This window comes from Peromyscus californicus, unplaced genomic scaffold (assembly GCF_007827085.1).
Source record: "Peromyscus californicus insignis strain IS unplaced genomic scaffold, ASM782708v3 Scaffold_41__1_contigs__length_357258, whole genome shotgun sequence".
NCBI classification, from domain to species: domain Eukaryota; kingdom Metazoa; phylum Chordata; class Mammalia; order Rodentia; family Cricetidae; genus Peromyscus; species Peromyscus californicus.
The window spans coordinates 73,045-100,795 of NW_026294553.1; the positions used below are offsets into that span (position 1 = coordinate 73,045).

The 27,751-nt window shown below is 45.5% G+C and overlaps 1 protein-coding gene across 5 annotated transcripts in view; it reads left to right on the forward strand.

The window, feature by feature from the left end:
• The first annotated feature begins 1,944 nt into the window (after positions 1 to 1,944).
• The window catches only part of LOC128123706 (homeobox protein Rhox13-like), a 43,887-nt gene continuing 18,080 nt past the window's right edge, over positions 1,945 to 27,751 (forward strand). The window contains exons 1-5 of one of the 5 annotated variants that reach the window (XR_008222788.1): positions 1,945 to 2,087; positions 4,742 to 5,012; positions 8,531 to 8,802; positions 11,802 to 11,879; positions 12,199 to 24,090. The gene's annotated coding sequence lies outside the window, so the exon portion shown is untranslated. Of the gene's footprint in view, positions 2,088 to 4,741; positions 5,013 to 8,530; positions 8,803 to 11,801; positions 11,880 to 12,198; positions 24,091 to 27,751 lie in introns of those variants that run through there. The other 4 variants (XR_008222789.1, XR_008222790.1, XR_008222791.1 and 1 more) reach the window with 4 other exon arrangements.

The following is a 27,751-nucleotide window of genomic DNA, read 5'->3' on the forward strand; positions in this document are numbered from 1 at the left end:
CTTTCTGAAACATGATGTGTCATCCATATCCTTCTTTGAATCCGGCAGTAAAACCACTCGAGCAAAAAGAGTATCCATCCTACCCTAACCCAACGCTAGGCCATATGTAGTTCCTTAAATGACAAATTGAAATAATAAGGAAATGTAAAGATATAGGGGCTAATGTAGAGATGTAGGGACTGGGGTATATATTAAGCATGAGGTTCAGTTCTCAGCACAGTCAGCCAGAATAGGATGCAAATATTTAATGATATACAAATATGTTGTCAATGTTTTTAGAAAATGAACAGAATAACTTACAGAACAATTTGGATAAGATACTTGAATTACACTATTCCTCACTTGCTTGGCCTGGTGGTGCAGACTTGTAACTCCAGCTACTCTGGAGGTAAAAGCAGGAGGGTAGGAAGTTCAAAGCTGGCTTGGGCAACTTAGCCAGACCCTGTCTCAAAACAAATTTTGATTAAAAAGAGCTAGGGATGTAGTTCAGCCAGCTCAGGCTAGAGTGTGAGTCCTTGTTTCAGAAACAACAAAATGAAAACATTTAAGCATTTTGTTTAAACATTCATCAGAAAATGGACATGTGTCTTGTTTCACACTTGAGGTCATGTGAAAAATGGTATCAGGAACATACATGGAAGGAATTTGTGTAGAATGGGCTGCTTTCAATCAAATAGGAGAAGAACTATTTGAGTGGAGGTACAGGACGATCAGATAGAAAGAGGAAATCAGGGGTACAGGGTAGAGTGGGGGAAGGGGGAATGAAAAAGTAAAATGAAACACATCTATAAAAATGTCATTTCATCAATAATGAAAGGCAACAATTTGTCTGCTAATTTAAAAAATTAACACTGGGAGGTGGTAGCACACATATTTAGTTCCAGTACTTATCCAGATGCAGGTAGATCTCTGAGTTTGAGGCTAGTCTGAATCTACAGAGCGAGGTCCAGGACAGCCAGGGGTACACAGAGAAACTCTGTCTCTAGAAAAATGAAACACCAACAACAGCAAAAACCTTTAACAAGCACAGAGCACATATAAAAAAGGAATATCTCTTTTGGTTTCTTGGCTCTGTAGTAGAGCACAGGTACCATGAAGACAGGAAGGGGAAATGGGGAGAAACATAAGTGGGGAGGGCAATGACTGGGTGGGGGTGGGGGTTGGGGGAGGGTGATGTATGGGGTGGGAAAGCTAGCAGGAGAGGGAATGGATAAAGAATGCTTTGTGTGTTTGAAAAAATCCATAGACAGATCTAGTTCTCATAGGCTTTCTTAAAAATGCATATACAAAATATGTACATGTAGTTTAATTGGAAATATCCCATCCTGGGGAATAATGCCCTCCCCTGGAAGCACAGACATTAGGAGAAAAAAATCTGGTGCCAGGTGTGTGAAACCTCCTTTGAGTTTTGTGGTTTGATAGTCCAAGAGATTTCCTCAGACAATATAAACTGTTGCCATTGGTCTGGTTGCCTGCCAGAACTTGAGGACATGCCCCTCCTGAAGAGCAAGCAACCACTGCTCTTCCAAAGGACCCAGGCACAGTTCCCAGTACTTCTGCGGCAGCTCACCACCATCTGTGTCTATAACTTCGGTTCCAAGGGATCCAGTGCCCTCTCAGTTCCTCTTCTGTCCTCTGTGGGCACAATGAATGCTTGTGGTACACACACATATATGCAGGCAAAACACCCGAAGGGGTGTGGTGGCACAACACTTTAATCTTTATTAAAACCTATTTAAGCTTGTTTCTCCCGTAAATGCTAATTTCCCGTTATATGGTTCCCTCAGTCATCCTTTGTCTCACTTAATGGAGTCAAAGATTTTCTCAGAAAGGAGCAAAGAAACCCTCGCGGCTTTCCCAGGTCCACAGATCCCGCCCCTTTGAGACTCTGGGGCGGATCTAGGATAGATCAGTTATCCGCTGGGCGGGGCCAGCACTCAGAGGGACAGGAATTTCCTTCTTCCTTTCCTACTTCCCCCTCAACCAAGAGTTGGGAGAGTGGGAAGAAGGCGCCAAGTGCAAGCTGCTGGCGCTTGCAGCCCCCAGAGGCCTGAGATCCGACCACAGGACCGCCCTGCCTGGACCACGTAAGATTCTTGCATTATCCCCACCTTCCTGGTAGCTTGAGCGATCTCTCTGGAGCCAGGGCCTCTCCAGTCCCTGAGTGTGGGACCCTGAACCTGGAGCCTTGGGACTTGGCGCTCACTGAGACGGACCCTCTGGCAGGTGGAGGAGACACCACGTGGGATGGCCTTGTTCATGAGTTTAGGGAAACTTGAGTTTGTGCACTGGGCAGTATCCAGAAAGCCTGGTGGAAGGGCCTCGTGGGGGACTCGGAATCACTTCCCTGGTCCAGAGGAGGCTGCGGTAGGCCAGAGAGGGCTCAGGGACTCAGCACTAAGCAGGGCCCCCTACTCTCTGCCTGTGCACCGCCATTTAGGCGCGGGTGCTGTGGTGGTTTGAGCTAAGTAATCGCTAAAGTGTAGCCGCCCTGTGCAAGGCTGTGCGGGTTCCCCAAACTTACTGCAAGAACGTTTACTTTCGGGGATGTTTCAGAGGGGAAAACATCACCAAAAACAGCTGCCTTTCTGAGTGTGCATTGGAAAGATCTCACAAAATTTCAGGGGCATTTTTTTCTTTCCAGAAAGACAGGGTTTCTTTGTGTAGCCCTGGCTGCCCTGGAACTCACTCTGTAGACCAGGCTGTCCTCCATCTAAGAAATCCTTCTACCTAATTCTCCCAAGTGCTGGGATTAAAGACAGTGACCACCGGCCAGTCACATTTTCACTGGTCTAGACTCTAGAGTTTTGTGAACTGGAGAAGATATGAAATCATGGTTATGAATATTTTACAGCACTGATTTACCAGGACCTTGCTCATGTGAGGAAAAGCACTCTGCCCTACAACCACTTGCTCCCTGGAATATTAAAGGAATAATGAAACTTAAATTTTAAAATTTTTATGAAGAGATTCTTTCCTATCCCAAAGTTTATAATAATACATAATATGCCTAAGAAGAGCAAGTCCTACTTAAAAAAACAGATCAAAATGCAAATTATGTACAAATGAGGGCATTGTCGGTATTTGTGGGTGTTCCTCTGTATCCTTGTATTGGTGGTTAATCATACTGAAGCATAAGCCTCCAATGCAGCATTATTTAAAACTTAAAGTTTCTGAAGAGATTGATATCATAGTCCCTACTTATTTACCACGATGAATATTATGTTCACATATAGCCACGGGCTTTTTTTTTTTTTTTTGCTGTGTTTTTACTCAAATGTAGGAATACTTAAGCTTCCTCCTCTAGAGTCTAGAATGATAAAGGAATGTCCTAATACACAAAACAACACAAAACAAGTTACCTCTCTGCTTAGTTTCTGCATCCCTACAAGGTTTATCAAGGTTTATCAGTGAACCAGGCATGGAACTAGGAACTTCCTGTACATAGCCATCGCTCTTTCTCAAGTTTGTGTATACTCCAAGGTGACTTGATACCTGAGAAGCTTTAGGTTCTCTTCCTCTATTATTTTTCAAACTAAGTGTCTTGTCTCCAACATACTCCTGCTTTCATCACCCAAGGCTAAGATAAGAGGCCTCTTTTTTTTTTTTTTTTTTTTTTTTGGTTTTTCGAGACAGGGTTTCTCTGTGTAGTTTTGCTCCTTTCCTGGAACTCACTTGGTAGTCCAGGCTGGCCTCGAACTCACAGAGATCCGCCTGGCTCTGCCTCCCGAGTGCTGGGATTAAAGGCGTGCGCCACCACCGCCCGGCTCAAGAGGCCTCTTATAACACATTCAGCACGGCAGAACTATTTTTGAAGTTTACTTTATCTATTAAATTTCTATGTGTGTGTGTGATAATGTGTGTGCGTGTGTATACAAAGTGTGTATGTGGTGCATGAGGCACGTATACACAGTGGTTAGAACAATTATATGCAGTTAGTTTTCATTGTTAACCTGGTCTGAAACAGGGTCTCTCTTATTTTTACATTTTCAGCGCACACTCCAAAATGGTGGACCTCAAAATTTTGGCGTTATTCTGCTCACTTCTTTAATTTCTCTCTACCTAAACAAAGGTAGAACAACAGGGGCGCTATAATTTGCAGAGGATCTAGACACAGGTTTTCAGGCGCACACAAGGAAATGTTTTTACCTGAGACACCTCTGTGATCTTACAATTCTTCTTCTATGACTGTTACAACTTTTTATATGTCGACATCAATTTTAAGTATATTTTTAAGTCAAGGAAATTACTCCGTGTTTATATCCTTATAGGAAAGATAAAGAGTGGGCTTTCAATGTCATTTGAAACTATAAGGGTCAGGATAGAATAATTAACATAATCATATGATATATATATATATATTATATACAAATTAAAAATAAAAATATATAATATGTATGAATGCTGTATAAGATCACATATATTTAAATTAAATATTCTCTCAGATACAGAGAGTTCTGTGCCTGACAGGGTCTTGGGGAAGTTAGAGAAGGGAAAGAGAAGTTTCCTGTGTGGGGCCTGGTAGTTGGTGTAGGGTAGGGTGGGGAGTGGGAGGTTAGGGGTGGGAGGCAGAAGACTGTGCAGAGGAGAGGGATTGTGACAGAGCTGGAGGTAGGTCAGAATGGTTGCCTGGTGCTGCCTAGGAGACGGTTATGGTGGGAGCCGGGACCCAGGGTTTGGTGACAAGAGGGCAGGTGGGCGCAATGTTTCTTCTTTTGATGTGTCCTTGTCTCCTCCTCAGGGACCTGGTCGGCCTCCTGTTGAGGCGAGGTTGTGGATGTCCCCGGACCCTAGTGCTCCCTGCTTCGGATGATGTAGGGCAGCATCCACCTGAACGCACATCACTACCAAGGCCAAGGTTTTGGAAGGAAGCCCTTCTCCTCTCCCATCTCAATATTAGACCATGGGACCCTGGGCCACGGGGCTCAGGCCGCCGACCCTGGAGCCCTGACCAGTGAACACAGCTGCCTGTCCTTTACCCTTGTGTCCATCCAGGAGCGGCCTTCTGCCAGGTGGGAAGCCTGTGCTGGGCCTAGGGTCCCATTGAGTCGGGTGGTCACCTCTCTTGTTTTCAAACCTCCGCGTGTTCTCTCGGTTCTGGGACACCACCAACCCACTGCCCTAGCAGGACCGGGGTCAGCATGGGAGGCCCCTCTTGGCTGGTCCCTTGACCTTGAAGCTTGGGTCAGCAGACCCAAGGCCATCCTGGCAGCTGTACTGGTCACCCTGGTGGGTGGAGTCATGTAGACAGCCAGTGGATCTCTGAAAGCTGCTGTGTGTGTGTGTGTGTGTGTGTGTGTGTGTGTGTGTGTGTGTGTGTGTGTGTGTGTGTTTGGGGTGATGGCTGGGCAAGGGCAGGGATGCAGCTGTGAGAATACCCTGGTTTGGCAGCTAGGGGGCGACGCTCAGCCCCTGGTCCCCAAATCCATGAGTGTGTTTCTGAGGCTCCTCCCCTAGAATCCAGATGTGGTTTATGGAGGACTCTCTTAGGGTCTGGTGCAGGCTCTCAAGTGGACCTGCTCCCACATCTACACACTCCCCACTTGGCCCCCTCCATGACACCCTCCACCACCCACCCCATCTCCTGGCAGCCTACCATACCCTCAGTCAGGGCCTTCAGGGGGTGGCAAAAGGCCCAGTGTCTCAGGGCAGTGCAGGGAACGGAGGAACCTGTTAAGGTCGGTAACCTCCATCTGCACACCACACCCTCACCTGCTGAACACCCTGGGATCTCTAGCAGCAGCCCTAGACAGCCTCATGTCTGTCAAGTCCCCTCCTACATGGTTGGTCTCCATCTTGGAGCTTGGCAGGAGAAACCTGGCATTTTTTTAAATTTTTTTTTATTTTTTTGCGTTGCGAAGGGCGGAGGGAGAGCACCCTTTGACCTTGGCAGTTGGTATTCACAGGGCACTGCTGCCATCACATGGACTCAGTTTGCCAATTCTGCCAGCAAGGTCCCCTGCTTCCCTGGAAATGGAGGAGGCCCGCTAGGGAAGGTCTCCTGCCTGGGTCCCCCAGGACCAAGTTGGTTCTCTTTCCCACTCCATGACCCAGGAGAGCTAGAGGAGGAAGCAGGGTACAGGTGACCAGCTCAGGGTGGGCGCCATGAGGCTTGGCTTGCAGGTCACAGAAGCACAGCTTCCCGGGTCCTGAGGCCGGCATGTCTGGCCGCAGCAGAGGACCTCTCCGCATGGGATTGTGCAGCCTGGGCTGCATCATGGTCGTTTTGGGGACATTTCCTACCCGTGTGCCAGAACGCCTGCCCTTACTGTGGTGCACAAGACCACCCTGGGACCCCTTAGCTTTTGTCTGAGCCTCCCTAGCGGTATCCACAGCTCACTTCCGGAGACCACACAAACTCTGCCCTGCATCTCTGGGAGGTGCTCAAGGTCTCAGGCCTGGTTACTAACCACCTTGGCCAAATGTCTGTCATCCATTTAACTCTCACCCTGCCATCCCCTCTCCTCTCTGGCTGCCAGGCCTTCTCTCTGGCTTTCCTTTTGTTCCTTTTACAAGCTTCCCCCTTGAGCTGTGCTATAGGTGGAATTCAGAGACCGGGACCTGTCAGAAAAGGTTCCTGCTGCAGAGCCACATCCCCAGATCCCTACAAGGGCTCTGAAAGCCCCCCACCCATCATCATCCTATGCAAGGTGGTTGTGTGTACCCAGCAAGGCAGTGTGCTGGCTCAAAGTGAATCCCAGTAGAAGCAGCTCGAACAGGATTTGGACACAGGGGTGCTCATAAACAGGCATGGCAGAACGTAGGTACCATGGTGGCCAGGTTTCATGGTCCCTGCCTCCCCCGACAAGCCTCCTCTGTGTTATGCAGGACACACATGCAGACCGCATACTCCTTCCTGTGTTCTCCTGCCTAGCTCCCTTTGCCTTAAACCCAGGGAGACCTCCCAGGGTCAAAGGTCAAAAATCCCCTTGTCCTGCACTCACTCCCCTGTGCAGGCATCATCTCAGCAGGAAGAATATTTAGAGAAGGCTCTGAAATTAACAGAAAGCTCTATCTAGAGTCCTAGAACTGCTACGCATGGAGGAGTATTTGTGAGTGTGTGTGTGTGTGTGTGTGTGTGTGTATGTGTGTGTGTGTGTGTGTGTGTGTGTGTGTGTGTGTGTGTGTGTGTGTGTGTGTGTGTGTTGGGTGTTTGTATACCTGGGATTATTGTGGCCTAGTCCTGTGAGAAGCCATAAGCAATGGCTGAGAGGCACAGTATGTAACAGTTATGGTGGTCAGCTCTGGGATGTAGAGGAAGGACAGGTTTGCATGCAGGGGAAGCCTTCTAGGGCTCTATCCTTCAGCTCCAGCTCAGGTGAGCACAAGGTTTGGAGTGGTGCATCGTGTGTGTGGTTGGGGGCTCAGGCCTTGCCGGGTCATGGTGGATGAGAGCATTGTGTAGGAACCATTGGAAAGGTGGTGGGACCCTCCATTGGAGTGGCCTGCCAGACAGGTCTAGGAAGTCAGGGCCTCCACCCTTACCAAGGCACCAGGAAGCTCCCTTTTTATCCTAAGCAAATGTCTCCATGAGGCTTTGTAGAGAAGGAGATTTGGAAGAGCATAGACAGGCTTGTCTCCAGGTGGCAGGGAGAGTGATTTTCTTCGAGGCTCCATGATGGAAGATGTCAGCAGTGTGGAGGAGGTCCTCTGGAGACTTTCAGTGCTCATGGAAGGAAGGCTTCCTGTTGGGGAGTGCAAAGCATTTCCCAACTGAACATGGCCTAGCTACCGTGGATACCAGGGATGGGACGGTACATAGGAGCGAAGGATAGAGAAAGACAGAGATAGAGGTAGAGGTGGAGGTAGAGGAGGATAGATAAATGAGGGGGGGGCGACAGGGACAGAGAGGGGGGCGGGACAGGATGAGAGAGGGTAGGAGAGCACATTAGAATCTGCATGTGGGGTGTTGGGTGTTTTCGTGATTGTTGGTGTTTTTTTCATGCAGGCTGGTGGGCAGACCCACTCTGTCTGTGGACACTTTTTTCTGTTGCATGGGTCTGGGCCCCTGCAGGGAATTGTGTGTAGGACACCTGCAATGTTGTGGGATATCCATAAGGACAGACAGGGTGGGTGTGTGCTGCAGGCATCCTGGTGATGGTGTTAAGAGTGAGAATTACTTCTTGTCCCTTAATTCTATGTTGCTGTCCTCGGGCCAGTTGAATCTTTTGAGAGAGCTGAGTCTTGTGTGTGCCTAGGCCCTGCCACAGGTAGGTGGGTGTCCACAGAGGATACAGAGAGTTCTGTGCCTGACAGGGTCTCGGGGAAGTTAGAGAACGGAAAAAGAGAATTTTCCTGAGTGGTGCCTGGTAGTTGGTGTAGGGTAGGGTAGGGAGGTGGGAGGTTAGGGGTGGGAGGCAGAGGACTGTGCAGAGGAGAGGGATTGTGACAGAGCTGGAGGTAGGTCAGAATGGTTGCCTGGTGCTGCCTAGGAGACGGTTAAGGTGGGGGCCGGGGCCCGGGGTTTGGTGACAAGAGGGCAGGTGGGCGCAATGTTTCTTCTTTTGATGTGTCCTTGTCTCCTCCTCAGGGACCTGGTCGGCCTGCCTGTTGAGGCGAGGTTGTGGATGTCCCCGGACCCTAGTGGTCCCTGCTTCGGATGATGTAGGGCAGCATCCACCTGAACGCACATCACTACCAAGGCCAAGGTTTTGGAAGGAAGCCCTTCTCCTCTCTGATCTCAATATTAGACCATGGGACCATGGGCCACGGGGCTCTGGCCGCCGACCCTGGGGCCCTGACCAGTGAACACAGCTGCCTGTCCTTTACCCTTGTGTCCATCCAGGAGCGGCGTTCTGCCAGGTGGGCTGCCCGTGCTGGGCCTAGGGTCCCATTGAGTCGGGTGGTCGTCTCCCTTGTTGTCACACCTCTGCGTGTGCTCTCGGTTCTGGGACACCACCAACCCACTGCCCTAGCAGGACCGGGGTCAGCATGGGAGGCCCCTCTTGGCTGGTCCCTTGACCTTGAAGCTTGGGTCAGCAGACCCAAGGCCATCCTGGCAGCTGTACTGGTCACCTTGGTGGGTGGAGTCATGTAGACAGCTGCTGGATCTCTGAAAGCTGCTGTGTGTGTGTGTGTGTGTGTGTGTGTGTGTGTGTGTGTGTGTGTGTATGTGTGTGTGTTTGGGGTGATGGCTGGGCGAGGGCAGGGATACAGCTGTGAGAATACCCTGGTTTGGCAGCTAGGGAGTGATGCTCAGCCCCTGCTCCCCAAATCCATGAGTATGTTTCTAAGACTCCTCCCCTTTAGTCCAGATTGGCATGTGGTTTGTGTAGGATTCCCTTAGGGTCTGGTGCGGGCTCTCAAGTGCTTCTGCGCCCACATGCACACACTCCCCACTTGGCCCCCTCCATTACACCCTCCACCACCCGCCCCCTCTCCAGGTACTACATGATACCCTCAGGCTGGGCTATCATGGGATGGCAGGTGCCCAAAGCCAAGTGTCTCAGGGCAGTGCAGGGCATGCAGGAACCTGTTAAGGTCGGTATCCTCCATCTGCACACCGCACCCCACCCGCTGAACACCCTGGGATCCCTAGCAGCAGCCCTAGAGTCTCATGTCAGTCCAGTCCCTTCATACTTACTTGGCCTCCATCTTGGAACTTGGCAGGAAAACTCTTTTTTTTTCAAATTTTTTTGCTTTGCGAAGGGCGGAGGGAGAGCACCCTGTACCCTTGGCCATTGGCATTCTGGGTGCACTGCTGACATCATGCGGATTCAGTTTGCCGATTCCGCCAGCAAGTCCCTGTGCTTCCCTGGAAATGGAGGCGGCAGGCTAGGGAAGGGCTCCCGCCTAGGTCCCCCAGGACCAAAGCGGTTCTCTTTCCCACTCCATGAGCCAGGAGAGCTGGAGGAGGAAGCAGGGTCCAGGAGACTAGCTCCGGGCGGGCGCCCCGAGGCTTGGCTTGCGGGTCACGGAAGCACAGCCTCCCGGGTCCTGTGGCCGCCATGTCTGGCCGCAGCAGAGGACCTCTCCGCAGGGGATTGTGCAGCCTGGGCTGCATCAAGGTCGTTTTGGGGAGATTTCCTACCCGTGTGCTGGACCGCCTGCCCTTACTGTGGTGCCCAAGTCCACCCTGGGACCCCCTAGCTTTTGTCTGAGCCTCCCTAGCGGTATCCACAGCTCACTTCCGGAGACCACACAAACTGTGTCCTGCATCTCTGGGAGGTACTCAGGGTCTCAGGCCTGGTTGCTAGCCACCTTGGCCAAATGTCTGTCATCCATTTAACTCTCTCCCTGCCATCCCCTCTCCTCTCTGGCTGCCAGGCCTTCTCTCTGGCTTTCCTTTTGTTCCTTTTACAGGCTTTCCCCTTGAGCTGTGATATAGGTGGAATTCAGGGACTGGGACCTGTCAGAAAAGGTTCCTGCTGCAGAGCCACATCCCCAGATCCCTACAAGGGGTCTTAAAGCTCCCCACCCATCATCATCCTATGCAAGGTGGTTGTGTGTACCCAGCAAGGCAGTGTGCTGGCTCCAGGTGAATTTCAGTAGAAGCAGCAAGAGCAGGGTTTGGACTCAGGGGTGCTCAAAGAGGCCAGGCAGGACCTAGGTACCATGGAGGCCAGGTTTCACGGTCCCAGCCTCCCCTGACAAGCCTCCTTTGTGTACACAGGACAGACATTGCGGCCACATACTCCTTCCTGTGTTCTCCTGCCTAGCTCACTCTGCCTTAAACCCAGGGAGACCTCCCAGTTTCAAAGGTCAAAAATCCCCTTGTCCTGCACTCTCCTGTCCAGACACCATCTGAACAGGAAGAATACTCAGAGAAGGCTCTGAAGTAAACACAGGGCACAATCTGGAGTCCAAAAATTCCAGTGTGTGTGTGTGTGTGTGTGTGTGTGTGTGTGTGTGTGTGTGTGTGTGTTTTGGGTGTTTGTGTGTGCCTGGGATTATTGTGGCCTAGTCCCGTTTGGGTCCATAAGAGGTGGCTGAGAGGCACAGTATGTAAGAGTTATGGTGGTCAGGTCCAGGTTGAGCGGGAAGGACAGGTTGGCATGTAGGGAAGCCTTATAGGGCTCCATCCTTCAGCTCCAGCTCTGGTGAGCACAAGGTTTGGAGTGGTGCATTCTGTGTGTGGTTTGGGGTGCAGGGCCGTGCCGGGTCATGGTCGATGAGAGCATTGTGTTGGAACCATGAGAACGGTGGCAGGACAGTCCTTTGGAGTGGCCTGCCAGGCATGTCTAGGAAGTCAGGGCCCCCAACCCAACCCAAGTACCAAGAAGCTCCCTTTTTAGCCTCAGCAAATGTCTCCAGGACGCTTTGTAGAGAGGGAGATTTGGAAGAGCATAGACAGGCTTGTCTCCAGGTGCCAGGGAGAGTGCTCCATCATGGAAGATGTCAGCAGTATGGAGGTGGGCATCTGGAGACTTTCAGTGCTCATGGAAGGAAGGCTTCCTGTTGGGGAGTGCAAAGCATTTCCCAACTGAACATGACCTAGCTAACGTAGATACCAGGGATGGGACTGTACATAGGAGTGAGGGATCGAGGGAAACAGAGATAGAGGTGGAGGTGGAGGTAGTGGAGGATAGATAAATGAGAGATACAGAAAGTAAGATGAGAGCAAATGAGAATGTGCCTGTGGGATGTTGGGTGTTCTCTAGATTGTTCGTGTTTTTCATGCAGGCTGGTGGGCAGAGCTCCTCTGTGTACGGACACATTTTCTATTCCATGGGTCTGGGCCCCTGGAGGGAAATTTGTATGACGATACCTGGAAAGTTGTGGGAAGTCACTGAGGAAAGACAAGCGTGGTTGTGTGCTGGAGGCATCCTGGTGTTGAGTGAGAATTGCTTCTTGTCCCTCAGGTTCTATGTTGCCTGTCCTCAGTCCACTTGAATCTGTTGAGAGAGCTGAGTCCTGTGTGTGCCTAGGCCCTGCCACAGGTAGGTGGGTGTCCACAGAGGATACAGAGAGTTCCGTGCCTGACGGGGTCTTGGAGATGTTAGAGAACGGAAAAAGAGAAGTTTCCTGAGTGGTGCCTGGTAGTTGGTGTAGGGTAGGGTCGGGAGTGGGAGGTTAGGGGTGGGAGGCAGAGGACTGTGCAGAGGAGAGGGATTGTGACAGAGCTGGAGGTAGGTCAGAATGGTTGCCTGGTGCTGCCTAGGAGACGGTTAAGGTGGGGGCCGGGGCCCAGGGTTTGGTGACAAGAGGGCAGGTGGGTGCAATGTTTCTTCTTTTGATGTGTCCTTGTCTCCTCCTCAGGGACCTGGTCGGCCTGCCTGTTGAGGCGAGGTTGTGGATGTCCCCGGACCCTAGTGCTCCCTGCTTCGGATGATGTAGGGCAGATCCATCTGAATGCACTTCACCACGGAGGCCAAGGTTTTGGAAGGAAGCCCTTCTCCTCTCCCATCTCAAGATTAGACCATGGGACGCTAGAATAGGGGACTCAGGCTGCCGACCCTGGAGTCCTGACCAGTATACACAGTTGTCTGCCCTTATCCCTTGTGTCCACCTGGGAGCGGCCTTCTGCCAGGTGGGAACCCGGTGCTTGACCTAGGGTCCCATTGAGTTGGGTGGTCTCCTCCCTTGTTTTCACACCTCCCTGTGTGCTCTCGGTTGTGGGACACCACCACCCCACCTCTCTAGCATGTCTGGGGTTGCCCCAGCCAGCAGGGTGTCAACAGGTGTGATCCACCTGCAGGAGAGAATGAAAGGGAAATGAAAGGGATGGGGGAGACACGAAAGAAGACAACAAGACAGTGTGTTCTGATCAAGCTGTAAGTATTATTCTCCTCAGCAAGGCTTATATAGCATGGGAGAGGGAGGGGGCAGGTAGGAGGGAAGGGGTGCACGATGTGCCATTCGTGCAGGTGAAGGGGGACATGCAAGTCGTGAGGGTGTTGTGCTAGGTGGTAAGGTCACTGGTCAGGGCCCATTGTTCTGTTGCTATGCTACCTGACCTGCCTGAGCTGTTCTTTATCTTTGGGGGCATCTGGTTGAGGGCAGGGGCTTGTTCTCTGGCCCAGCTAGTACTTTTCCATGGTCCATGTTTGGTCGCTGATATCTCCCCCTTCTCTGTGTATAGCAAAACAAAGAAAGGAGGCCCAAATGTTTTTGCCGTGACAGGAGAGGGGTGACAGAGGCTCTCTCCCTGATAAGTTCCATTGTTAACTGTCAGTCCATGTAGGCATCCCCACGTGCCCTGACGGATGCTGGAACGATGCAGTTTTTTACAGGGGGCGGGTTTGAATTCGGGAGGAAAGAGTATAGGGTCTGCATAACCGCCATGCAATAAAGCATGTCATCCAAGGCACCCAAGATGGTGGAGCACTTTGGTCTCCCTGCCTTCTGCATTCCCAGCTGCACCCTCAATCCCCTATGCAGTGGGCTCCAGCTCCCAGGCACAGGTGCATCCTCCCCTGGGCAGAGGGGCCTGTGCTGATATGGAGTCTTTATCTGGTTCATCGAGACCACGATCATGGAGATCGAGGCGATGGGAATGAACCTGAATTTGTTTTGCCTGAAGTTCGGCCAGCTGACCGCGCACAAATCGAGTTAGTCAAGAGAAGTTTCAAGGGCCGAATGTCAAGAGAAGAATGAGGCCAACCAAGGGTCCCAGAAGGGAAGGCAGGAGGGTGGTTGGCCAGGGAGATGCAGAGAACCAATTTTGGAACCAGCCTAGCTCTTGATCTCTTTCTTTTCTGCGCTTCTCTAAGCCTTCCCGGACCTTGGCCATGCTATCCCTTGCTACTCCTGTATGATCAGTATAAAATCAGCACTCTTCCTTAAGAGCGGCACACAGAGACCTCCTTGCTGTAAAAAGAGGAGGTTGAGCCCTCGGCGGTTTTGGAGGACCACCTCTGAAAGGGAGGTGAGGGAGGATTCAAGGGCGGAAATGCCTCGCTCAAGCTGCCCTATATCTTCATCTATGGAAATTCTAAGCTCTGAATAATGTTGATTAGATAAAACCAGGGAAGCTATGCCAGTACCGGCCCCTGCAGCCCCGGCCCCCAGGAGGACAGCCAGAGTGACTGCAGTCACGGGTTGGGGCATCCTACGCTTTCCTCCCTCCAATAAATTTTGCAATTGTGGGCAGTCTGACCCCACCCCCAGAGAAGAAAAAGAAAATTTGTAAGTGGGAGATATAAACTGTAGTCAGGTTGTATTCCTCCCAGTCCTTCTTGACTTGTGGGCATTGGCAAATGTTGATCACGTGCCATCACTGCCGGCATGATCTCCTGAAGCTTATGAGAACCTTCTTAATAGACAAAATCTTAGACATGTTAGCAATGTAACAGTGGTGAACTTTATCAGAGCAAAATTATGAGTCCTTGGAGCCTCAACAAAACATCAGGATAGCCAGAGAATGAAATCTGAAATGTGTCATTTACATATCTCCCAAGTCTCATATATATTTTGACAAAAATTAATAAAATACATTTAGAACAGAATTATTAGTTCTAATCATCTTTCTATAAGTTTTGATGAACAGTTCATCAAAAGGATCTGGAATTGTATCAATTTATTCATATTCAAGGCTCAGTATTTAAGAATCTAGAGGTAAATAACAGCCTGTATTTAGACTGGCAGCTTTAGAACGCCTTTGTCCTGCAGCTGCCAATATATGGTGTGACCAGGCGATCCAGGATTCATAAAGGCGGGTCAATGTCCTATAAAGACATGTATCTTCCTCCTGACATTATGAAAACAGCAGGACCTTGTTAAATACCAGTGAGGAGATCATAGAGGCTTAGGTGTAACTTTGTGGCTTGACCTGGTGGTGATGAGGAATACCTGTAGTGAGGGATATGAAAAATAAGTACCAATTCTTAAGAACTCTTGAAGTATATGTAAGGCTGTTGTCTATATATGGGCTCAAGGCATTCCTAAAATTAAAAAGCAGTGAAAGAAATGGTGTATAACTTCTTATTTCATAACCATAAATCATAAGGACGTAAGCCTCGTGGGTGATCTTCTATAGGGAGAGAATTTATAATTGTTGGACAGACATATGAAAAGGTGCCAGTATGTCCTGTAGAGCTATCTGCCATTCTATAGACTCACAAGTTTCATAGTTTGATATGAATATAATATCATCTGTACAATAAATGTATTGTAAGATATATGTATATACATATACATGTATACAAACATATAGGTTGGGGGACTGTGAGGAAGCTATAATTGACAGTTCTGATAGTTAATCTGCATATATAATGAGGAACTTTGTTCAATGAATGAGTCCTGGATAGACAGAACTCGCATTTTCTGCTCTGTATGTCAACTTTGGCCTCCATCATGGTAGGGTGAGTAGGCAAATTAAAAGCTAAATCCTGACAATCTTTAGGTTGAGGAGGATGGTAAAGAAACAATCTTGTATATCTATGACGATTTTTTTTTGATTTTTGGGGATGGCCCTGGGAGATGGCAAGACAAGCTGTGAGACTTTCCTTGGCTTTAATAAATTTTATTTAATTTTTAAAGGATCTGTAACAGTTTATAAGCCTGATTTTCCTAAATAAAAAGATATTGGGGTGATTTAAGGGCTGGTGGGGGACTTCATATGCCCAATATTTAAGTTTTTCCTCCACCAGACAGGTAGCAATTATAATTTTTTCAGCATTTAAAAGCCATTGTTTGATCCAGATAGGAGCGTTAGATTTTCCTGACCTTCTGGCTACATTATTAGCTTGACCTAGGCCTGTAAGAGACGAAGAAGTAATAATCGTCTTAAGTACTTGGCCAATCTTTTTCAGAAATATAAGAAACAGCTATGTTTATGTCTAGCAAGCCAATTATCCCTGTATTTTAAGTGTTTAGTTGTTTGGAATATTTAATTTCCTGAACCCAGAAGGCCATATAGCTAGAATCTACACCAGCAGCTCCCTTAGGCTCTGCCTTGTGTGAATCTGAATTGTACAATGATCTTAATCTCTCCAGTAAAGACAGAATCGTACATCCCTAGGGCAACCTTGTACAGCCGAGGAGCTACGGCATATAATTAGCCCCAGTGTCCCTTCTGAGGCGGTCCATAGACTTTTGCATTAAGGTATACATAAGTTTATTTTTAAAGCCTATATATCTATCTCAGACCTCAATATCTATCCATAGATCTAACTTAGGCATACATCCTCAGTATCTCTGGGTTATTTACTGAGATTTATGGATCATTTATAACATATCTAGATGTTCATATGTTATATTTCTCTGTTCCAATGACTTGCATTACACATACAATAAACTATTTCTTAATGTTCTTAAACATTCTTTATATCTAATCATTCATATCCTTATAAAATCTTTACTTACATCTGAAAGCATTTTTGTATTTAATTCATCAGGAGATATAGGTGATTGATTACTGAGAGCAGCCAATGTGGTGAATTCCTTTAAACAAAGGAACAGTCAAAGTTTATTTTGAAATCTGTTTGGCAAGAATTTGGATAGCAAGGCAAATTACCTTTTAGGCCTGGTAAATGGGAATATAATCCAAATGATCTCAAAGCATAGTTTGGACAAAATCCTGGCAATAAGGGGTATGGCAGTTTTGTCCAAAACTTAAACATTTTAAATGCTAGGGGGCTAAGTAATGAATTGATTATATGAAATTTAGCATACTTAGCATGTATATAAATATGATTTTGTATACATCAGAGAATTTGATCATAAAATGATCAAGCTTTAATTTGCATCCTAATAATTATCTCTAATAACTTATAGCTTAAGTACAACTTATCCTTAACAGTTTACAGTTTAGGTTGGCGAATCAGTCAATAAGTTTTACTTCTTAATTATCTTTAACTAAAGTAAACTTATTTACCAACTTATAAGTTAGTTGTCTTTGTAAACTTAGAACTTAGGTTTTATATTAAAACAGTGTAGCTAGAGTTTTCCTGCCTGGCCCACAATCAGGACAAATCTCTCTCACCTGCCAGTCCCACAGCCGCTCAGACCCGACCAAGTAAACACAGAGACTTATATTGGTTACAAACTGTATGGCCGTGGCAGGCTTCTTGCTAACTGTTCTTACAGCTTAAATTAATCCTTTTTTTTTTTTTGCTTTTTCGAGACAGGGTTTCTCTGTGTAGCTTTGCGCCTTTCCTGGAACTCGCTTTGGAGACCAGGCTGGCCTCGAACTCACAGAGATCCTCCTGGCTCTGCCTCCCGAGTGCTGGGATTAAAGGCGTGCCCCACCACCGCCCGGCAAATTAATCCATTTCTATAAAGCTATACCTTGCCACGTGGCTCGTGGCTTACCGGCATCTTCACATGCTGTTTGTCATCCTGGTGGCTGGCAGTGTCTCTGACTCAGCCTTCCACTTCCCAGCTTTATTCTCCTCCTTGTCCCGCCTATACTTCCTGCCTAGCCACTGGCCAATCAGTGTTTTATTTATTGACCAATCAGAGCAACACATTTGCCATACAGAACATCCCACAGCAAAACAGAGGAGGATTTTCTTTTCTTCTCTCTCTCTCTCTCTCTCTCTCTCTCTCTCTCTCTCTCTCTCTCTCTCTCTCTCTCTCTCTCTCTTTTTGTAGAAGCTGCAGCCGGTTTGTCCAGTCTGTATCAAGCCAGACAGCCACCGGGAATGGCAAGGTGAGGAGAAGGGCGGAAGTGAGCTGAGATGCAGATAGCAGATAGTTAGGTTCAGAGAGAAGAAGGCAGATGTTTAGGATTCCAACCCCCAAACGTCTTTGGGGGTCAGATGAATCCATATAGGTTGTAGCAGGGCGTCCCCTAAACAGGACTTGTTTTTTTGAAATGGGTCAACTGAAGTTCTTGTACTTGGCCAAGATTTTTGTAAATTACCAAGAACTTAAAAGTCAACCCAAAAAGAGGAAAGAGAGAGAAAAGGACACTTTTTTAGGAGAGCTGGGAGTTGCCATTAGTTTTTAAATCAGCACTGGCTGTGAGGCTTGTGTTAATTTAAATGAAGGCTGCTGGAGCAGAGCTCCTTGTTAGCTGCAGGGCAAATTTAGGGCTCAAGTTAGCCCTTAGATTCCAATAGTTTTAGCAAAAAAGACTGTCTGTAGCAGGACGCTGCTGCTACTATGGAGAACATAGGGAACTTCATTAGCTCTAGTTTACACTCTCAGGAGGTCTGGTAGTGTGATAATATTGTGTTACCTCTTTGTAAGACCCTGAATGAAGTAAGGGCAGGTTTCTCCCTAAAAGGGAGGGGTTAGAATCTCTGCCGCTTATCATAGTCTGACGGTAAATGAATTTCATAAGGTTGGCAGCTTTTAGGGGTCTCTTAAATCTTTTTTTTATAAACCTTTAGGATATCATTAACATCAATCGTCCCTTCTTGGGGAAACCAGGGACAACAGTCGTCTAAGTGACTAAAGAATTTGTTGAGGTCTTTTTTTTGCGAACCCTTATCCCTCGTGTCTTGAGGGCCTCTTTAATGCCCTTAAGGAAAAGGTCATGGGAAGAACTTCCCCATCCCATGGTTAAGCCTAAGTTTAGACTAACCTCGTCCTTCCTGCTCTCCTCCGGATCGTCAAGAAAGGGCGTCGAGTCGGGCGGTCTCAACGGACGATCAGCAAAAATATCTCCACCAGATGTCTGGACTTTCCTGGAGAAGGACGTTCAACTCCCAACGAGGTGAGGGTCGAGCCACCACGTTGGGCGCCAGTTGCCCTGGCCAGCGGGGTGTCAACGGGGGCGACCCACCTGCGGGAGAGAATGAAAGGGAAATGAAAGGGATGGGGGAGACATGAAAGAAGACAGCAAGACAGTGTGTTCTGATCAAGCTGCAAATTTTATTCTTCTCAGCAAGGCTTATATAGCATGGGAGGGGGAGGGGGCAGGAAGGAGGGAAGGGGTGCACGATGTGCCATTCGTGCAGGTGAAGGGGGACGTGCAAGTCGTGAGGGTGTTGTGCTAGGTGGTAAGGTCACTGGTCAGGGCCCATTGTTCTTTGCTATGCTACCTGACCTGCCTGACCTGTTCTTTATCTTTGGGGTCATCTGGTTTAGGGCAAGGGCTTGTTCTCTGGCCTAGCTAGTACTTTTCCATGGTCCATGTTTGGTCTCTGACACAGGGTCATCCTGGGAGGCCCCTCTTGGCTGGCCACCTTGACCTGGAAGCTTGGGTCAGCATACCTAAGGCCATTCTGGCAGCTGTACTGGTCACCCTGGTGGATGGAGTCTTGTATACTGCTGCTGGATCTCTGAAGCATGCTGTGTGTGTGTGTGTGTGTGTGTGTGTGTGTGTGTGTGTGTGTGTGTGTCTGTGTGTGTGTGTGTGTGTGTGTCTGTGTTTGTATGTGTGTGTGTATCTGTGTGTGTGTGCACACATGTGAAGGACCTCATGTGGAGGTTCAAGGACAACTTTCCAGAGTCAGTTCTTTCCTTGCACCATGGGACTTGGCGCTTACACTATGGTTGTTGGGCTAGCATAGCAAACTCCTTTACTTGCTAAGCTTTTTGTTGCCTTGTATTTCTTCATTTTTGTCAGTGTTATGCTTTGTAGGGGTCAGGGGTTTTCAAAAGGGGACATACAGGTCAGTGATCATTTCTGAATTTAGTAATATTTTAAACGTCCATCCCAAAGGTAAATAACTTAGCTTCCGTGGTGTAGGAGACAGTTAAAAATACGTATGGAATAAAAGACTCCAATTTTCAGTCAAGGGTCAAGTCTCCTTTAGACTAATTTTTATGCAGTGTTATTCTAAGTAACGTTTCCTCTGGGAGCATGTTAGAATTCTCTACTGCAGACTTACCCAGGAGTTTACATTTGAACATCATTCTTCAGGGATTCATGTACATACTCAGTATTAAAGTACTGATATCTAATTGTTATAGAATGATAGTTGCTGAGGTCATTTAATGGAGAGGAGGCGTACCATAATTGTGACTTTCATTGTGGCTGATCATCTCTTAAAGGAGAAAAACTGCTAAACCTGACTTGTAAACCCAAATACCATTATTTAGAATAATTGTTACTGGTGATAGAAGGCACCATAAGTTAGTATAAATTCTTTTCGTTTTTGTTTATACAGAAAATATTTATACAAAGATCAAGATCGTTATCCATAAAAAGTTCACATTTTAAGTGTAAGTTGATCATTAGATCGTTTCCTAGGATCCATGTAAGGGTGATGGGAAGTTTGGGGAAGAGTTTCTGTGTAAAAACCACAAGCTTAGGGCTGGTGGTGGGACTTGAGGGCCTATGAGGTTAGGGGGCTCTGGGAACTGCAGAGAGTAGGAAGAGAATGAATGTGAGGTCCAAGGGAGCTGATGGTTGGGATGCTTGGCCCATTGCAACTGGGCAACTTACTCCATGAACTGGCCAAGAACGATGGTCCTCCTAAACCTTACCTAAGCTGGTGTATAAGGAAAAGACTTCATACAGAGAGGTAAAGAGGAGCCAGGGAGTCTAGGGATGACTTTGTCCTGCCACTAAAAGGTACAGGTGGGAGAATAATAGACTTCTGCCTCCATCCATAGAGCAGTAATAGACAATGCCTGCCAAGGCTGGGCGTTAGGCTCCTAGAACAGAGAGTTCTACAATGCTTCCTAAGGGGACTACCTTTATTCTGAAGCAAGAATGAGAAGACGCAAATGCAAGGACCCTATTAAAATGTAGATCTTGCTGGTAAGCAATCAAGAGAAGAGTAGCCACAAGAGTGCTGGTAGCAAGTGAAAACAATGGATAGTTCCTCCTTACAAACAAGAGCACCAAGCAGCTGAGAAAACCCCTCTTGATGTTAGGAGAAACCCTCAAAGACCGTCCCTGCCTTAGAAATCATCTGATGGAATTTCACTCTGGGGCTCCTGGTTTCAGAGTCAGCACTCAGGCCATGACAGAGAAGACTAGGTAGAACGGTATGGTGGGAGAAGATGTGACAGACGTGTTCCGGTCTTATCATATCAGAAAGCAGAAAGGGGACCAGAATCTGCGTAGGCTCTGTCCTTCAAAACCCACCCCTAGTGATCCATATCCACCAGCTGGGAGACCCTGTCTTCCAAATATTCCCTGGCCTCCCAAAATAGCAGTACTATATGGGAACCAAGTTTTTAAACATATGAGCCTGTCGGAAGCAACTTACATCCAAGTCACAGCATTCACATTTATTTATATCAGTGTGGATGCATACATGTTTATTCTATAATTTGTGTTATCATTCAATATGTCTGTGTTCATTTTATTGTGTATATTGCTGCAAGTTGATAGAGACCTTTTTTTCTTCCTTTGGCATACCTCCATCCTTGTAGGTGTGTGTGTTGGGGGATCAATACTTCGGAGAATGGTATGTCAATGTTTGGCATGGTAAGGGGTTGTCACACCATTTCTAAAGTGGCATTCTTATTTTGCATCTCTATTAGAAATGGATGTGTGTCCCTGTTGCTCTGTGTCTTAACAAGCAACTGATACAATTTTTTAAAAAAGATGACCATTTCTTTTCATTTTTGTGTCCTAGTACTGGAATTCAAGACCAGACGCTTGTATATGCAAGATATACTGTCTGAGTTTTGGTTTTGTTTGTCAAGTTGGAAAGAAGGAACATTTGTTTAAGAACTGACTTTATTAGATAGCCTTTGGGCATGTGTGTGGGACATCTTGACTGCTGATTGATAGAGGAAAGGTCTAGCCCACTGTGAGTGGTCCCTTGCCTAGGTAGGTGGCCATAGGTTATATAAGAAAGGTAGCATAGTAAGGCAGAGCAGAAGCCAGTAAGCAACATTCATTCATGATCTCTGCTTCAGATTCTGCCTCCAGATTTCTGTCCTCAAATTCCTGCCTTGACTTCCCTCCACAGTGGACTGTCACCTGTAAGCCAAAGAAACCCTTTCCCAGAATTGTTTTGGTCTGTGCTTTGTCACAGCAGTAGAGAAACAAGCTACCACACTGGGAACAGTTTTGCCACTGATCTCCATGCCCTGCATTGGCATTTTGTTTTCTTGTTATACATTTTATTCTTTAAGAGAATATTTAAATTTATATTTTGATCATGATTTCCCCAACCCACAAGTCCTTCCAAATCCTCTGCCCTTCCCTACCCATCCAAATTCAAGTTCTTTCTCCAAACAAACAAACAAACAAATAAATAAATAAACAAAAACCAATTCTTAGAAAGTATGTAGTTATAGTTGGTTTCAATTTTATGGCTTTATTTTGAGTAGATATTAATTTTAGATTGCCACTTTTTCTAACATTTATGCTGTATTTTATCATCATTATTTCCACAAGTATCTTATTTTTAAACTTTTGTTTCAGTAGAGCTAAAGCTTACCAGAAATTTGCTCTTATTTATAAATCCCTTTAATTTGTTAAATGAATCCTCTTGACGTACTTTAAGAAGGAATTACTTTTTAATGAGAGACAGAAAGTGAGTGGATCAGGATGGGAGGAAGATTGGGAGAAAAATGGGAGAAGTAGAGGGAGGGGAAATCTTAATCAGGATATATTATATGAAAAAAATGGTTTCAATAAAATAAAGGAAGGAAAAAAAGAAAAAAAAGACAACACACACAGATGGGCTGAAACACTGAAGAGGCAATGTTCCTAAAATGAATCCTAATCACTTTAACGTCTGTCTCCAGTACTGTATGGATTCTTAAAAATGGATTGTAGTTGTAAGTTGGCCTTTCCCAGTGGATCCTTCGGCATTTAACTACTTCAGAAAAGAAAACAGAGGTACCTGTCTGAAACTGAAGGTCCCTTAGGAAGCTTGAGTTCAAAGTGATTGCTACTGTGATGGCGCTGACATATGGAACTGCAGATAGGGAAACTTCCCTCGCTCCTCCCTTCCTGCTCTTGCCCCCTCACCTGGCCCTTCTGTCCTCATGATGTATCCCAGAATGTTACAGAGCAGCAAGGCAGCCCTACAGCAGCACCGGATTGGGAGGTCAAGTCTCCTATCCTCCAAGTCTATGTGTCAAATAAGCTTCTGCTCAAGTAGGTTTCTGTGTGTCTGTTTGTTCTTTGGGGACGCTTTCCCCTTTGTTTGTTGGTCCTATTCTGATGTGTTAGTTGTTGTTTTAGTTTATCTTATTATCCCTTAGACGTGTTTGTTTTCTAATGAGAGACAAGAAGGGGGTGGATTGGATGAGAGAGAGGTGGGAAGAAACTGGGAGGATTATGTAGACGAATTTCTAAGTGGTCTTATTAAATAAAGAACATGGAGCCAAATACAGGGGTGAAAGCCTTAGAGATCAGGTAAATAGTGAGAGTCACCAACCACCTTACCTCACCAGATCTGTAGCTTCCAAAATGCCATGACTTCCTGTCTACCCAAGCTTTTATTGCCTTGCTGTTCTGCCCTCTCATTGACTCAGCCCAGCTAGCTCACTTCCTTGTTACTGCCTATCTGTACAGACCTCCAGGGTCTCTATGGTTGGTACTGGGATTAAAGACCTGTGCCACCACACTTGGCTCTGTTCCCTAGCGTGACCTTGAACACACAGAGACCCTGCCTGCCAAGTGATCAGGTTAAGGGCCTGTGCTACCACTGCCTGATTTTTGTGTTTTCTTAAAATGGCTTGTTATTTCCTGTGATCTCCAGGCAAACTTTATTTGTTAGCATACAAAAAAAAAATCACCACTTTTCAGCACAAATAAAATATCACTACAGAATTAGAGGGAGGAGAAACCTTAATCAGGATATATTATGTGAGAAAAAGATCCAATTTCAATAAATGGGAAATATATACATATATTTATGGGGAAAAAGAAGGATATTCTTTGGATTCATGTATAACTAAAAATATTTGACTTTCTGTTTAAGCAACACTTGCAACATATTGTCTTTTAAAGATTGCCTTGTTCATTAATGATTAGTGCTTCTAGACGAAGATTTGAGGTCAATATGATCTCTTTCTAAGTGTATGATTTTGGTCGGTTTCAACATCTATCCTTTTGTGCCTTGTAAGTCAATACATTTATTATTCAGTATTATTTTTCATAGCGTGCCATGTGTTTCTTGCTTTCCTTCTCTTTAGAAATTCTCTCTTCACTATTTCATAATTTCAGCTACCCTCTGATATTTATTAAACTTAGGAAGTCTTCACTAGATGTGTTGCATACTCTAGACTTGTTATGGACAAGGCGAAGATAGCAATCTATTTGCCCTTTTGTCTATGCTTGTTCTCTGGAGCCAGAGATATCTATATATCTTCTCTTGTTGCAGGATATTCGATCACACTGTGACATTCTTAGACTATGTTAATAATGTTAACGTTGAATGAGGGGTGGAACCAGTGGCTAACTGACTGGAATTAGCCATAGAGAAGCCAGGAATACAGATAGGGAAGTTGGACAGGAAGGAGGAGGGAGGGACTTGGAATTCAAGAGCTCTCTTTGACCTGGGACATGTGGATAGAAGGTGTGCTGGCTGGGTCTCCGGTAAGAAAGGGAAGGTCAGCTGGTCGCTCCTCCTGTGCTTCTTTGATCCATAAGCTTTTGACCCAATATCTGATCCTCGAGTTTTCATTGGTAATGGACCCATTTAGCAAAACACAACATTCACTTATCATTTCAAGTTTTTTTGTGCTTAGGGTAATAACATTTTTTATAATCATTTATTCATTCAACAAAATATCATGAGTACTCACTATGTGTTCTACTATCTTTAAAATGTTGAGGTTCTTTAAATCATCTTAATTTTCCACAAAGTATATACTTTTCCCTATTTACCTGGTCTTTACTGGTATGTTTAAACATTTTGTTTTCATTAAGCTATATTTAACTACATTTTATGTTTCATATCTAATAATTCTAATGTATAATGATCCACTAGCCGAAATTTTCTGTTGTCTTTTTCAGTCTTGTTTCCTAAATTAGGTAAGAGTTTTTGTATCTATAACATGATCATTTCTCAGAAAAAATTCAATGGAATGTTTGAGGGCTGAGAGAAAGGACATTCCTCTAAAAGATTTTAGTTTTCTTCTGTGAGTCTGGAATCGATATGAATTAAATTCTTGGTTTGGGGTTTTGTGGCACAATTCAGTTAGTGTGAATTAGACTTACTCATATGTACCTCTTTGTGGTTATGAATTCTCTGAGGATTTATCTTTGTACTCACGAACAAGGTTGATACTAGCAAGTTTACCTGTAGTTCTCCGGCTTCTCTCTTGGGGTTGGATTGTCCATGAGGGTTTAATTCTTAGTTTGCCTTATGCTGGAGTAAATTTTCCTGTCATAGTCTTAAGGGGGATCTTCGGTTGGGCTTTTAAGCCCTTGAATTTCCCCATGATTCTGAGAGTTAACTCAATCTCACCCAATTCTCTTGAAAGCAAGTCAATTGAAGTTCTCAGAGATTTGACCATCATTCATTGCTTAGCCTAAATATTCTTTTAATTGTTTTGTCAGTAAGCAGGTATCTGTGGAGACTTAAGGCTATTTTTTAGTATTTGTATGTTTTGCATTTGAAGGTTTATCCAGGTCATCTAATTTTCTATCAAGACCATTGTTCTTTTTTAATCCATCAGGGCACTGTTGGTTTTAGACTGCATCACCATAAGATTCACCTTGTTTGAAGCCTCACTCTGAAATATCCATCCTTAATATTTTCATCAAGAAAGATCTCATTAAAGGGAGATTGATTTAACTCATCCTGTTCTCTGACAAGAGTAATTCAATAGACACAAGTACATTAATAAGTTTTGATTTATTGGCTAAATATCAAATTACCTGACATTGTTATTCAGCAAACAGGAGTATCATAAACTCATATCAGTAAAAGTTTTTATAGACTCAAAAGAAGACAAATATCGGATTTCAGAAGCTTTCTGTTTGTAGCGACGCCCTCATTACTACCCGTTCACCATGTCCGAGTGAGGGGCTGAGGATTAAAAAGAGAGACAAGACAGTGGGTCATTCCTCTCAGTAGAATGCCCCCTATTGAAGGAGGGAGGAGGCCTTAAATACAGACTTACAGTACAGTAGAAGAACCTGGGAGGGTAAAAGTAGGCTACAGGAGTTTTACATTCTAGCATTCCACCAATATGCAGGATACGCACACAAGCAACCTTCGGTAAGCTGTTTAGGAGGAATGAAACCGGAAAGGAATTAGCATAGGGAGGACATCTGATCAAGGTCAGCGAGCAAGGCAACAGCTCCCCAAAAACGGGGGCCAGGGCCCAACATCTGGTTACTGTGTTCCAAATTAATTCCTGCCTTTTCTAGGTAAAATGAAACAAACAAAAAAAAAAAAACCAAAACACCACCTATAAAAAACCCTAACCCAAAACAAAACAAAAAATTAGGTCAATGTTGGAACAAACAATCAGTCTGAATTCTAATCAATGAAAGTATCTGAACTCAACTCTGAACTCTGGATTCCTATTCCGTAGTTTATACTGCTTTGCATCTGAGGCAGTCTGTGGGAATTGGTTCTTCCGCCATATGGGTCCCAGGGATTGAACTCAGGTCATGAGGCTTGGCAGCAGGTGCCGTGACCTGCTTAATAATCATTCCGGACCAGAAGGTGATTATTTCCTGCATAGAGATTTAAAATCCCATAAAGAACCTTGGGTTGTGTTGATTCCGGTCAAAAGAATCCTGTGTAACAGTGATGATGCTGTTGCTGGGTTCTATGCTTTTTGCAGAATGTGTATAAATATATCTATAATTGTTTCTCATAACACACCTAGAAAATATATTAGATTACTCATGTTAATCACGAAGTCATCAAAACAGTAAGGCTGTGGCCAGGTTCCTATGTCTCCAACTATTAGCTTCACACAATGCTATGGCAGCTCCATAAGTGAGCAGTGACAATGTTTTATGCAAAAGAGAGCTGCCTTTTTGCATCTCCTGACACAGGATGGATGATACCATTACCTCATTGCAGTTGTCAGCATGTCATATGCACATTTATGTGTGTGTGTGTGTGTGTGTGTGTGTGTGTGTGTGTGTGTGTGTGTGTGTGTGTTCGTTCATATTCATGTATATGTGTGCGGCAGAGTGTTGAATGTGTACCTGTATGTGTGTGGAGGCCAGAGATGTATGTTGGGTGTCTTTCTCAATTTGTTACTTTTCTTTTTCTTTTCTTTATGTATGTATTTATGTACTTATTTATTTATTTATTTAGTTTTTTGTTCTTTGGTTTTTTGAGACAGGGTTTCTCTGTGTAGCTTTGGACCATTTCCTGGAACTCACTCTGTAGACAAGGCTGGCGTCGAATTCACAGAGATCCTCTTGCCCTTGCCTCCCAAGTACTGGGAGTAAAGGCATGCACCACTACCGCCCAGCTAGTTGGGAGATGGTTTTCTTACTGTTGGGTGTTACTGCTTATAATTTTACACAGGATGACTTTTTTTCAGTTACAGTGTTTCTAAATATATTCTCTCAGGCTCCTCCCCACCTTAGACAGTCATGTGCAAGTGCCTTCACAGATATACTGAGAGGTGTGTTTCTCGAATCTCTCAGGTGATTCTAAATCATTCTGAATTTTACTGACAGTATTAGGAAAGAGTCTGGGTTAATAGATATACATGGGTTCTGTGCAACTCTGTTCCTCTAGATAGTACTGTTCCAGGGAAGAGGAATCTGATATCAAATAGTTTAACTTAAAATTTAAAAATTCAGTAATTCTATGTTCAATGAATTCAAAACTTTTTGACAGAGGAATTGGCACAGCCTTCGTTATAGTGTGTTTTGACTCTCATATAGCATCCAGCATTTTTCAGTTTTAATTGACTTAAGAACCAGTTTTTTAGACCATAGTTATATTTATCTCATAATACAATATTTTAGAGACAGCAAAGGGCTTTCACCTAAAAATCAAATTAACACTAATGCTGAAACAACGTCACCATGTCTTTGGTACATGGGGGCTTAGCTTTGCTTCCAATCACCTGAACC